The sequence below is a fragment of the Zea mays genome, chromosome 8, assembly GCF_902167145.1.
Source record: "Zea mays cultivar B73 chromosome 8, Zm-B73-REFERENCE-NAM-5.0, whole genome shotgun sequence".
In the NCBI taxonomy this organism is placed as follows: Eukaryota; Viridiplantae; Streptophyta; class Magnoliopsida; order Poales; family Poaceae; genus Zea; species Zea mays.
The window spans coordinates 166,836,940-166,850,620 of NC_050103.1; the positions used below are offsets into that span (position 1 = coordinate 166,836,940).

General features: G+C 48.6%; 2 long non-coding RNA genes across 2 annotated transcripts; both read left to right on the forward strand.

The window, feature by feature from the left end:
- The first annotated feature begins 374 nt into the window (after positions 1–374).
- LOC109941495 (uncharacterized) lies at positions 375–1,574 on the forward strand. Its single transcript, NR_157565.1, has one exon. It is a non-coding gene; the product is annotated as an uncharacterized lncRNA (long non-coding RNA).
- LOC118027466 (uncharacterized) lies at positions 1,137–1,607 on the forward strand. Its single transcript, NR_157567.1, has one exon. It is a non-coding gene; the product is annotated as an uncharacterized lncRNA (long non-coding RNA).
- The last annotated feature ends 12,074 nt before the right edge of the window (positions 1,608–13,681 follow it).

Here is a 13,681-nt window from a genome sequence, read left to right on the forward strand (position 1 = left end):
TAATAAAAACAGACAAGTGTGTGCATTTACATATATCATCATCAGTCTAAATATGCAAATTTAGACGTCCTAACTCAAGTTAGAACTGAATTTTCATATAAAACATAGTCTTATACTGAAATTCAGAATTTTAAAATGATAATCAGGCCATATAGACAAATCTGGTTTGAGACGGCCCAGGCGCCACCAGGCCGAGGCGACCCATGCTGCCAGTCTCCAGGCCAGGGCGGCCCAGGCGCGCCAATCTCCAAGCCAGAGCGCCTATGCAGGTCGGCCCATCAGGCCGAGGCCGCCCATGCAACCAGCCACGGCCCACACGCCGGTATATAGGGAGCCGGTTAGGGTTTTACCCTAACCACTGCTGTTCCAGCAGCCGCCGCCACTAGGGGCGGTTCCAGCCACCGTCGCCATGGCGTATCCTTCGGCCAATTCCTGGCGGCATTTCGCGGCGGCGCACGGATCCGGCCTGCGCGGCTCCGCGGCGGTGCCAGGACGCGACCCCGCGGCGGCGGGCGGGCACGGCCTTGGCGCGTGCCCCCCAGGCAGCGTGGCGCCCCCGACGGCCAGGGCGCGGCCCACTGGCGCGTGGCCGGCCATGGCGGCCCCTGGCGGCGCGGTCCCGCGCGGGTGCGTCCCCCGACGGCCTGGGCGCGGCCGTCCCTCGGCTCAGACGGCCCTCGGCCAGGGCGGGCGGGCACGACCAGCGCGTGCGGGCGGCCTCCTCCGGCCAAGGCGGCGCGTGTGTGGCCCAGGCTTGGGCGCGCAGGCACGCCGGCCGGGCAGGTGTGTCCACTGCCAGCGCGGGCGCGCAGCCCCGGCACGGCCTCCCAGCGGCGTGGCCGTGGCTTATGCTTGGGCGCGCGGGCACGGCGGCCGGCGTGGGCAGTGGCCCCGACGCGCGGCCCCGCGGCGGCTCGGAAAGTCGGCCCTGGCGCCCGTGGGCGCGGCCTCACTCCGGCGGCGCGGCCCCTGCTAGTCGCGTGGCGCGCGACCGCTCTCCGGCGGCGCAGCCCAGGCCAGATGCGCGCGCAGGCCCGGCGGCGGCCTCGGATGCGGCCATGGCGCGCCCGGCACGCGCGGGCGCAGTCCCAGCTATCTAGCGCGGGCTCGGCCCCGGCCCCCTGGCGCGCGTCCCTGGCGCAGGCGAGGCCCTGTCGCATGCACAGCGGCCTATGCGAGGGAGCGGACACGGGCACACGGCTCAAGTGGCGCGGACGAGACCAGCCTGGCCTCCTTCGTCAGCGCCGCAGCCGCAGCGTCCGTCGAGGCGATGGCGCAGAGTAGAGACAATATTGCTTCAGTTTCGTAATAGGTTACTCACTGAAAGAGTCGCGCAGGAGCAGGTCCGGCCTAGCGATGCTAGCATGCTGCCTCTTCGCGGTCTGTCAACGCCAATCGTGATCTTGCTTGTTCGTCTTGGCCTTCGTTGGAGAGCGTCGTGTCATCAACGTTCTCCAACTATGAGCGATCTGTTTTCTTCCTACCAACAGCCACTTCTCTCTGTTCTCTCAAGCAAAAGTGCTGATAACGTGTTAAAGTATACTCAGTGGCAAATGAGAATTGAGAGAGACAAATGGCAGAGACAAGTAACTGTCGTCTTTATTGCAGAGATCCTTGTTTATATACAAGTAGATACAGTGTCTCCCAAGGGGTGTGTCCCTTGGGAATAACTGTCAGGGATTGATCATATATTATACAAATATTTTGTAACAAAAACAACACCGCACAAGGAGACTTTAGATTTGGGCCGGCAACACGACACGAAAATAAGATTAAGTTAGTCCAAAAAAAGTTAACACAACATGGCCCTAAATTATTTTAAGCTCATAGTTATAGCCCTAAATTATTTCGTGCCATACCGACCAAAAAAAAGTTAGTCCGAAGCACGATGAACCCAGGTCGTGCCGGCTCGACCTAACCCAACTTTCAGCTCTAACGACAAGTCTAACATAAGGAATTCAACTATTCACGAATCACGAGCAGCGAGCCCTCTCCTCTCTAGGCTCAGGCTGGTGCCACTGCATGCCACGTCGATCAGCTCTCGTTTCTAGCCTTCTACTATTCTAGTGCACAAACTGCAGCAAAATATAGCCTCAACCCATATCCACATTAGTTTTTCTATTTTAGAATTAATTATTTGTATGGATATATTTCGACATCTAAAAAATTACACAACATGGTTTTTTGTTAAATTAAAAATTATGTATTACATAATAAATAAAATAGAATTACATAATAATTAGAAAAATGCATGAGATGAAATAGTATGTGAAATGAGCTCCAACTAAGTGAAAGTATTTATAAATTGGCTGAGAATGAAAATTATGATTTGTTTGCAATTTTTTATTGTTTTGGAGTTCAAACAATCACCAGCAGCTAATATGCGTGCCACGCTCGTATGAACCAATCAGAGGTCACCAAGTCACTCTCGCCCGCGTCTCAATGCTGCCAACATGGCGCCCACCTCCCGTGGTCCCGCCCGGGGTGACAGCATGGACGAGAACGAGAGCGGACGACGCCTGACCGTTCTCGCTCGCCTGAGGGTGACAGTGACAGCGTCTCTCGCCCATCTCCCGCACGTATCTCCCGCGTTGGCACAGACCCAGTGCTGAGAATATGGGCTGGGCTTTTTGGGCCAACACAAGTACGACCCGAAAATAGTAGTCCAAAGCACGGCCCGACACGAAATAATATGGGTCGGACTAGCACGGCTCGAAGACGGGCCTAGGCCGGGCCTCAAATTCTAGCCCGTCAGGCCCCCGGCACGGCCCGCATGGATGGGTCGGGCTTAGGCCGGCACGACTCAATTAAGCTCAATCTGTTTAATTTCTTTAATTTAGTAAGATATCAACTTTATATTGTTGTTATATTTGGAGTTTATATGGTCAAATGATGCTAGAATTGTTTAATATCTTTAATTTAATAAGATATGAACTGTCGGTACCCTGCATCAGGGGTACCCCTTACTACAGTATGAAGACGCGATGCCCGTACGACGTTCTCTAGCCGCATGGTGAACAGCACCCAACCCCACCACGTGGCGAAAAAGATGATACATCCCAGGATGCATCATTTGGGCCAGACCTCCACAAGGAAACACCGGACCCCTGTACGCACAACCCGGACCCCCGATTGTGGCCTGGGACTCCCAAGTAAGCATGTCGGGTCCCTTGGATGGGGTCCAGATTCTTCCGAGTAAGGTCCGGACCACGACAAGGTCCCGAGACAGGGGATACCCTGGCGTAAGCAAGGGTCCGGTGCTGACACGTGTCTAGGCCTTATCCTGTGCGCTTGCGCTCCCCGCTCAGGCGGAGACCCGATGCTGCCACGTGGCTTGTTGCCCGTGACGTAAGCCAGCGGGCGGAGCCTGACGTAAGGCCTCTAGGTCGTGCGGTCTCTGCATTTATTGCAGAGAGGACGCGCCGCTTGTCCACCCTGCTGACAGGCGATGTGCCCCCTCAGCATTTATTGCGTCCTGTCCACTCCACTGGCAGGCGGCGCCAGGGCCACCCTGCAGACGACGCACCTGTCCAGTCCATTATTGATATAGTGCGCTCGTGCTGCGCGGTGCACTGTGCTCATCATCACTTATACGAGAAGCTTCCCCTGCACGCCGGTGCAACGCAGATCTCGGGTGTCAGGGCACAAGAAGATTGCTCCAGCAGCAAACATTAGTAGCTCCAAGTACTACATCCGTTATGTTCCTGGACCCATATGCCGAGGCTCAGTACCCTTGTACATGCCCCCCTTTAGCTATAAAAGGGGAGGCATACCATGTTACAACACAAGCTCTCTTAGACACACTTAGACGGAGGGCTCAGACTCTCGAACTTCCGTAGCAATCCAACACACAGTGGAGTAGGGTATTACGCTCCGGCAGCCCGAACCACTCTAAATCCTCGCGTGTTCATGTGCTTAATAATCGCTTAGCAGGACAGGCAAAACGCTTAAGCCCCTTACTCATCTTAGGATTTAGGGCGGGTGCACTCCGCCACCCGAGCGGAGAATTCCCTCTCCGACATTTGGCGCGTCAGGTAGGGGGCTAGGCATTAGGTTTTTGCTTGTTTTCCTTGCTCAGCATGATGGCGCAAATCGTTGAGCACCGCGCCGAGACTTCAACGGATTTTCTGGTGGAGGAAGAAGTGAAAGGGAAATGTGCCCTTGGGCCATTTCTAAGTATTTTGGTGATTAAGTGCCAACACAAGTGGTTTAAGTATTAAACTGTGCCAATTGGTGGATGAAGTGCAAATCAACACAAAGGTATGATTCTAGACTTAGTACATTGGTTTTTGTGTACTAACATATTTTGTCTAAGTGCTAGAATCAGAGAAAAGACAAAAGGAAAATGACTTGGCTGAAGCAGCCAAGACTCTGCGCAGTCTGGGTGCACCGGACTGTCCGGTGGTGCACCGGACAGTGTCCGGTGCGCCAGGCTGGCTTTGGTCAAACTAGCCGCTCTCGGGATTTCGTCGGCGGCGTACGGCTAAAAATCACCGGACTGTCCGGTGGTGCAACGGACTGTCCGGTGAGCCAACAGTCGACCGAGCCAACGGTCGGCCGCGCAATCCGCGCGTGACGCGTGGCCGGGCCAACGGTCTAATGAGGGCACCAGACTGTCCGGTGTGCACCGGACAGTGTCCGGTGCGCCAACGGCTCCAAATCTTCAACGGTGAGCTGCGCCAGATTAGGAAAGCAATCAGCACCGGACACTGCCTGTCCGGTGGTGCACCGGACTGTCCGGTGCGCCACCCGACAGAAGGCAAGGATTGCCTCCCGGATTGCTTTCAATGGCTCCTAGCTGCCTTGGGGCTATAAAAGGGACCCCTAGGCGCATGGAAGAGTACACCAAGCATTCTTTGACCATCTCTAAGCACCAAGTCTTCATTCTAGCGTGTTTGATTCTTTGTGATAGCAATTTGAGCTCATTTTGAGTTGAGAACTCCGTGTGTGAACTTAGAGCTCAAGTTGTGACTAGTGTGCGTGTTTGTGCTATTGCTTTTGAGACTTGTGGGTGTTGCTTTTCCCTCCCTTACATCTGTGCTTCTTTGAGATCATCATTTGTAAGGGCGAGAGGCTCCAAGTTGTGGAGATTCCTCGCAAACGGGATATAGTGAAAGAAAGAAACACCATGGTATTCAAGTGGATCCTTGGATCACTTGAAAGGGGTTGAGTGCAACCCTCGTCCATTGGGACGCCACAACGTGGAGTAGGCAAGTGGTGTACTTGGCCGAACCACGGGATAAATCATCGTGCCTCTTGTGCTTGTTCTCACTGTGACTATTGTGTTTCACAAGAGCTCGGTCTCTAGCCACTTGATTTAACTGTGCTAACACTTAACCAAGTTTTGTGGCTATAAGTTTTAAGTTTTTACAGGATCACCTATTCACCCCCCCTCTAGGTGCTCTCAATTGGTATCAGAGTCGTTCTCTTCATGAAAGGGACTAATCGCCCGAAGAGATGGATCCTAAGGGAAAGGGGATGGTGGTCAACGACAATGAGGAGTCCATCTTCAACGAGCCAAGGGACGACAAAGCCAACGACTCTGGCTTGAGTCAAAAGAAGAAGGATGGAAAGAAGAAGAGGTACATTAAGAAGATTGTCTACTACGACAACGACGAATCTTCCTCTTCTCAAAAAGACGACGAATACGAGGAGAAAAAGAAAACGGTTAACTCGAACTTTTCTTTCGATTATTCTTGTATTCTACAAAATTCAAATGCTCATTTGCTTTCCATTCCTCTTGGTAAACCTCCACACTTTGATGGAGAGGACTACGGATTTTGGAGTCACAAAATGCGTAGCCATTTGTTCTCTCTTCATCCAAGTATATGGGAGATAGTAGAAAATAGAATGCAATTTGATAGTTCGGATAATTCCATGTTTATCAATGAACAAATCCATAAAAATGCACAAGATACTACTGTTCTCTTAGCATCCTTGTGCAGGGAAGAATACAATAAGGTGAGCGGCTTGGATAACGCCAAGCAAATCTGGGACACCCTCAAGATCTCGCATGAGGGGAACGATGCCACCATGCTCACCAAGATAGAGTTGGTGGAAGGCGAACTAGGAAGGTTCGCGATGATCAGGGGAGAGGAGCCAACCCAAACGTACAATAGGCTCAAGACCCTGGTCAACAAGATAAGAAGCTATGGGAGCACGAGATGGACGGACCACGACGTCGTCCGACTTATGCTAAGGTCCTTCACTATCCTTGATCCTCATCTTGTAAACTCTATTCGTGAGAATCCTAGGTACATCAAGATGACGCCCGAGGAAATACTCGGAAAGTTTGTAAGCGAGCGAATGATGATCAAGAAGGCAAGATATGTTGATGAGGCGTTGAATGGCCCAATGCTGATCTACGAGCCTCAAACTGTTGCTCTCAAAGCAACAAGTAGCAGGGAGGCGCTACCTAGCAAGGTGGCTCAAGTTGAGGCGGTCAGGCTAAATGAGGACGAAATGGCCCTCATCATCAAGCGCTTCAAGATGGCGCTCAAAGGTCGCAAGGAGCATCCCAACAAGAGCAAGACGAAGGGAAAGCGCTCCTGCTTCAAGTGTGGTAAGATTGGTCACTTTATTGCTAACTGTCTCGATAATGATAGTGACCAGGAACAAGGAAAGAATGGGAAGAGAGAGAACAAGAAGGTTTACAAGAAGGCTAAGGGCGAGGCACACCTTGGAAAAGAATGGGACTCGGATTGTTCTTCGTCCGACTCCGACGACGAAGGACTCGCCGCCACGGCCTTCAACAAGTCGTCTCTCTTCCCCAACAAGCATCACACCTGCCTCATGGCAAAGGAGAAGAAGGTAAGTACTCGAAGTACCATTACATATGCTTCTTCAAGTGATGATGAGTCTAGTGATGATGAAATAGACTACGCTAGCTTATTCAAAGGCTTAGATAGAACCAAAATTGATAAGATCAATGAATTAATTGATGCTTTGAATGAGAAGAATAGATTGTTAGAGAAACAAGAGGATCTTTTATATGAAGAGCATGATAAATTTGTTAATACACAAAATTCTCTTGCGTTAGAAGTTAAAAGAAATGAAATGCTTTCATGTGAATTATCTACATGCCATGAATCTATTTCTAGCTTAAAAAGTATTAATGATGATTTAAATACTAAGTTAGAAATAGCTAATAAATCAAGCTCTTGTGTAGAACATGTTGTGATATGCAATAGGTGTAAGGATTTTAATGTTGATGCTTGTAGTGAACACTTAATTTCCATTTCCAAATTAAATGATGAAGTGGCTAGTCTTAATGCCCAACTTAAGACTAGTAAGAATGACTTTGATAAACTAAAATTTGCAAGGGATGCCTACACTATTGGTAGACACCCCTCAATTAAGGATGGGCTTGGCTTTCAAAGGGAAGCCAAGAACTTAACAAGCCAAAGAGCTCCTATTTTCAACAAGGAAAACGGGAAGGTTCCTATGGCTGATAGTAGTCAAAAGAATCATGCATTTATTTATGATAGAAAATTCTCTAGAGATGCTTATCATAATAGGAGTCGTGATACTTATGATTCACATGCCATGATTGCTTCAAGCTCTTCATTTATGCATGGTAGAGATATGCCTAGGAAAAATGTTATTCACCATATGCCTAGGAGGAATGTTGTTCATATACCTAGGAAAATGCATAACGAAAATGCTACAGTTATACATGCCTGCAACACTGATTTTGTACTCACGTGTAAAAATAAGAAAGTGGTTGCTAGGAAATTAGGGGCAAAATGCAAGGGAGACAAAACTTGCATTTGGGTCCCTAAAGCTATTATAACTAACCTTGTAGGACCCAACAAGAGTTGGGTACCTAAAACCCAAGCCTAATTTGCCTTGCAGGTTTATGCATCCGGGGGCTCAAGCTGGATTATCAACATCGGATGCACAAACCACATGACGGGGGAGAAGAAGATGTTCACCTCCTACGTCAAGAACAAAGATTCCCAAGATTCAATCATATTCGGCGACGGGAATCAAGGCAAGGTTAAAGGACTAGGAAAAATAGCTATTTCATCCGAGCATTCCATCTCTAATGTGTTTTTAGTTGAATCGCTCGGGTATAACCTGTTGTCCGTTAGTCAGTTATGTAATATGGGTTACAATTGCTTATTTACAAATGTAGATGTGTCTGTCTTTAGAAGGAGTGATGGTTCATTAGCTTTTAAGGGTGTAGTAGACGGCAAACTTTATTTAGTTGATTTTGCAAAAGAAGAGGCCGGTCTAGATGCATGCTTAATTGCTAAGACTAGCATGGGCTGGCTGTGGCATCGTCGTCTAGCACATGTGGGGATGAAGAACCTTCACAAACTTCTAAAGGGAGAACATGTGTTAGGTCTAACAAATGTGACTTTCAAAAAGGATAGACCTTGTGCAGCGTGTCAAGCAGGTAAACAAGTGGGAAGTGCTCATCACAACAAGAATGTGATGACCACATCAAGACCCCTAGAGATGCTACATATGGACCTCTTCGGACCTGTCGCCTACCTTAGCATCGGGGGAAGTAAGTATGGTCTTGTTATTGTTGATGATTTTTCCCGCTTCACTTGGGTATTCTTCTTGCAGGATAAAATAGAAACCCAAGGGACCCTTAAACGCTTTCTAAGGAAAGCTCAAAATGAATTTGAGCTCAAGGTGAAGAATATAAGGAGCGACAACGGGTCCGAGTTCAAGAACCTTCAAGTGGAGGAGTACCTTGAGGAGGAAGGAATCAAGCACGAGTTATCCGCTCCCTACACGCCACAGCAAAACGGTGTGGTAGAGAGAAAGAACAGGACGCTGCTAGACATGGCGAGGACAATGCTTGGTGAATTCAAGACGCCTGAACGGTTTTGGACGGAAGCTATGAACACGGCTTGCCACGCCATAAACCGGGTCTACCTTCATCGCCTCCTCAAGAAGACGTCGTACGAACTACTAACCGGTAACAAACTCAATGTTTCATATTTTCGTGTATTTGGGAGTAAATCCTACATTCTAGTGAAGAAAGGTAGGAATTCTAAATTTGCTCCCAAAGCTGTAGAAGGGTTTTTGTTAGGTTATGACTCAAATACAAAGGCGTATAGAGTCTTCAACAAATCATCGGGTTTGGTTGAAGTCTCTAGCGACGTTGTATTTGATGAGACTAATGGCTCTCCAAGAGAGCAAGTTGATCTTAATGATGTAGATGAATATGATGTTCCGACGGACGCAATTCGCACCATGGCGATTGGAGATGTGCGACCACAGGAACACCAAGAGCAAGATCAACCTTCTTCCTCAACAATGGTGCACCCCCCAACTCAAGACGATGAACAGGTTCATCAAGGAGAGGCGTGTGATCAAGGGGAGCACAAGATGATCACGCAATGGAGGAAGAAGCACCACAGGCCCCTCCAACTCAAGTCCGAGCGACGATTCAAAGGAATCATCCCGTCGACCAAATATTGAGTGATATAAGCAAGGGAGTAACTACTCGCTCTAGATTAGTTAATTTTTGTGAGCATTACTCCTTTGTCTCTTCTATTGAGCCTTTCAGGGTAGAAGGGGCCTTGCTAGATCCGGACTGGGTGTTGGCCATGCAGGAAGAGTTCAACAACTTCAAGCGAAATAAAGTTTGGACACTGGTGCCTCGTCCCAAGTAAAACGTTGTGGGAACCAAGTGGGTGTTCCGCAACAAACAAGACGAGCACGGGGTGGTGACAAGGAACAAGGCACGACTTGTGGAAAAAGGTTATGCCCAAGTCGCAAGTTGGACTTTGAGGAGACTTTTGCTCCTGTGGCTAGGCTAGAGTCTATTCGTATTTTGTTAGCCTATGCCGCTTACCATTCTTTCAGGTTGTTCCAAATGGATGTTAAGAGCGCTTTCCTCAACGGGCCAATCAAGGAGGAGGTGTACGTAGAGCAACCCCCTGGCTTTGAGGATGAACGGTACCCCAACCACGTGTGTAAGCTCTCTAAGGCGCTCTATGGACTTAAGCAAGCTCCAAGAGCATGGTATGAATGCCTTAGAGACTTTCTAATTGCTAATGCTTTCAAGGTTGGGAAAGCCGATCCAACTTTATTCACTAAGACATGTGATGGTGACTTATTTGTATGCCAAATTTATGTCGATGACATAATATTTGGTTCTACTAACCAAAAGTCTTGTGAAGAGTTTAGCAGGGTGATGACTCAAAAGTTTGGGATGTCGATGATGGGCGAGTTGAACTACTTCCTTGGGTTCCAAGTGAAGCAACTCAAGGACGACACCTTCATCTCCCAAACAAAGTACACGCAAGACTTGATCAAGCGGTTTGGGATGAAGGACGCCAAGCCCGCAAAGACTCCAATGGGAACCGAAGGACACGTCGACCTCAACAAAGGAGGTAAGTCCGTTGATCAAAAGGCATACCGGTCTATGATAGGTTCCTTGCTTTACTTATGTGCTAGTAGACCGGATATTATGCTAAGCGTATGCATGTGTGCTAGATTTCAATCCGACCCAAGGGAGTGTCACCTTGTGGCCGTTAAGCGAATCCTTCAATATTTAGTTGCTACGCCTTGCTTTGGGATCTGGTATCCAAAGGGGTCTACCTTTGACTTGATTGGATACTCAGACTCCGATTATGCTAGATGCAAAGTTGATAGGAAGAGTACATCAGGGACGTGCCAATTCTTAGGAAGGTCCCTGGTGTCTTGGAGTTCTAAGAAACAAACTTTCGTTGCCCTATCCACCACTGAGGCCGAGTTTGTTGCCGTAGGACAGTGTTGCGTGCAACTACTTTGGATGAGGCAAACCCTCCAGGACTTTGGCTACAATCTGAGCAAAGTCCCACTCCTATGTGATAATGAGAGTGCAATCCGCATGGCGGATAATCCTGTTGAACACAGCCGCACTAAGCACATAGACATCCGGCATCACTTTTTGAGAGACCACCAGCAAAAGGGAGATATCGAAGTGTTTTATGTTAGCACCGAGAACCAGCTAGCCGATATCTTTACCAAGCCTCTAGATGAGTCAACCTTTTGCAGGCTGCGTAGTGAGCTAAATATTTTATATTCGCGGAACTTGGATTGATTTATAGCATACATGTGTTTTATGCCTTTGATCATGTTCCTTTATGCATTTTGTTGGTTATGGTGCTCAAGTTGTACGAGCAATCCCCGGACCTCAAAAGTCCATGTGTGAGTGATGCACATATTTAGGGGGAGATGTGCTACAACTTGATCCTTTGAGACTAACCATGTGCTTGAGTGTTCTTAAATTAGTCTCAAAGGTGTATTGAAAGGGAAAGGTGGACTTGGACCATGAAAGACTTCCACTGCACTCCGATGAGAGGGTAACTCACTCCAAGTTCATCTCCATGCTCAAATTGCCTTTTGCCCTTAATTGACAATTTTGGTGAGGCAATGAGGTTCAAAGGGCCAAAAATGATCCCGTTTTGGTGTTTGATGCCAAAGGGGGAGAAAATAAGGCTAAAGCAAATGGATCAGCTACCACTTGATAATTTTGAAAATAGTAGAGTTAGAGCTTTTGTTTTGTCAAAATACTCTTATTGTCTCTTATTGTCAAAAATTAGTCTCCTGTGGGGAGAATGTTTGATTATGGGAAAAATGGGGAGTTTTTGAATATTTGATCAATTTCTCTTGGAATACCTCTCTTTATGTCTCAACAAGTGTGTTTGACTTAGAGATAGAAAATTGAGTTTGATTTGCAAAAACAAACCAAGTGGTGGCAAAGGATGATCCAAATATGCCAAATTTGAATCAAAACAAATCTTGTTCTCATTTGCATTGATATTGCACTTCTATGTGTTGCTTTATGTTGTGTTGGCATAAACCACCAAAAAGGGGGAGATTGAAAGGGAAATGTGCCCTTGGGCCATTTCTAAGTATTTTGGTGATTAAGTGCCAACACAAGTGGTTTAAGTATTAAACTGTGCCAATTGGTGGATGAAGTGCAAATCAACACAAAGGTATGATTCTAGACTCAATATATTGGTTTTTGTGTACTAACATACTTTATCTAAGTGCTAGAATCAGAGAAAAGACAAAAGGAAAATGACTTGGCTGAAGCAGTCAAGACTCTGCGCAGTCTGGGTGTACCGGACTGTCCGGTGGTGCACCAGACAGTGTCTGGTGCGCCAGGCTGGCTTTGGTCAAACTAGCCGCTCTCGAGATTTCATCGGCGGCGTATGAAAGTCGCCTAGAGGGGGGGTCAATAGGGCAAAACTGAAATTTACAAAATTAATCACAACTACAAGTCGGGTTAGTGTTAGAAATATAATCGAGTCTGAGAGAGAGGGTGCAAAACAAATCGCAAGCGAATAAAGAGTGTGACACGCGGATTTGTTTTACCGAGGTTCGGTTCTTGCAAACCTACTCCCCGTTGAGGTGGTCACAAAGACCGGGTCTCTTTCAACCCTTTCCCTCTCTCAAACGGTCCCTCGGACCGAGTGAGCTTTTCTTCTCAATCACTTGGAACACAAAGTTCCCACAAGGATCACCACACGATTGGTGTCTCTTGTCTCAATTACAAGTGAATTTGATCTCAAGAAAGAATGAGAAAGAAAGCAATCCAAGCGCAAGAGCTCAAAAGAACACAACAAATCACTCTCACTTAACCCTAGTGCTTTTGTGGAATTGGGAGAGGATTTGATCACTTGGGTGTGTCTTGTATTGAATGCCTAGCTCTTGTAAGTGGTTGGAAGGTGGAAAACTTGGATGACTTGAATGTGGGGGTGGTTGGGGGTATTTATAACCCTAACCACCAAACTAGCCGTTTGGTGGAGGCTGCTGTCGCATGGCGCACCGGACAGTCCGGTGCGCCACTGGACACTGTCCGGTGCGCCAGCCACGTCACCAGGTCGTTGGGTTCCGACCGTTGGAGCTCTGACGTGTGGGCCCGCCAGGCTGTCCGGTGGTGCACCGGACAAGTCCTGTAGACTGTCCGGTGTGCCACCCGCGCGTGCTCTGCTCCTCTGCGTGCGCTGGCGCGCATTTAATGCGTTGCAGACGACCGTTGGCGCGAAGTAGCCGTTGCTCCGCTGGCTCACCGGACAGTCCGGTGTGCACCGGACATGTTCGGTGAATTATAGCGGAGCGGATTCTCAAAGCTGGCGAGTTCAGAGTCGCTTTCCTTTGGAGCACCGGACACTGTCTGGTGGTACACCGGACAGTCCGGTGAATTATAGTGAAGCGTCTCTGAGAATTCCCGAAGGTGCGAAGTTTAGCTTGGAGTCCCCTGGTGCACCGGACACTGTTCGGTGGCACACCGGACAGTCCGGTGCGCCAGACCAGGGCAGCCTTCGGTTGTCCCTTGCTCTTTTGGTTGAACCCATTTCTTGGTCTTTTTATTGGCTAAGTGTGAACCTTTGGCACCTGTAGAACTAATAGACTAGAGCAAACTAGTTAGTCCAATTATTTGTGTTGGTCAATTCAACCACCAAAATCAATTAGGAAATAGGTGTAAGCCTAATTCCCTTTCAGCGTACGACTAAAAATCACTGGACTGTCCGGTGAGCCAACGGTCGGCCGCGCAATCCGCGCGTGACGCGTGGCCGGGCCAACGGTCTGATGGGGGCACCGGACTGTCTGGTGTGCACCGGACAGTGTACGGTGCGCCAACGGCTCCAAATCTTCAACGGTCGACTGCGCCAGATTAGGAAAGCAATCAGCAACGGACACTGAACAGTGCCTGTCCGGTGGT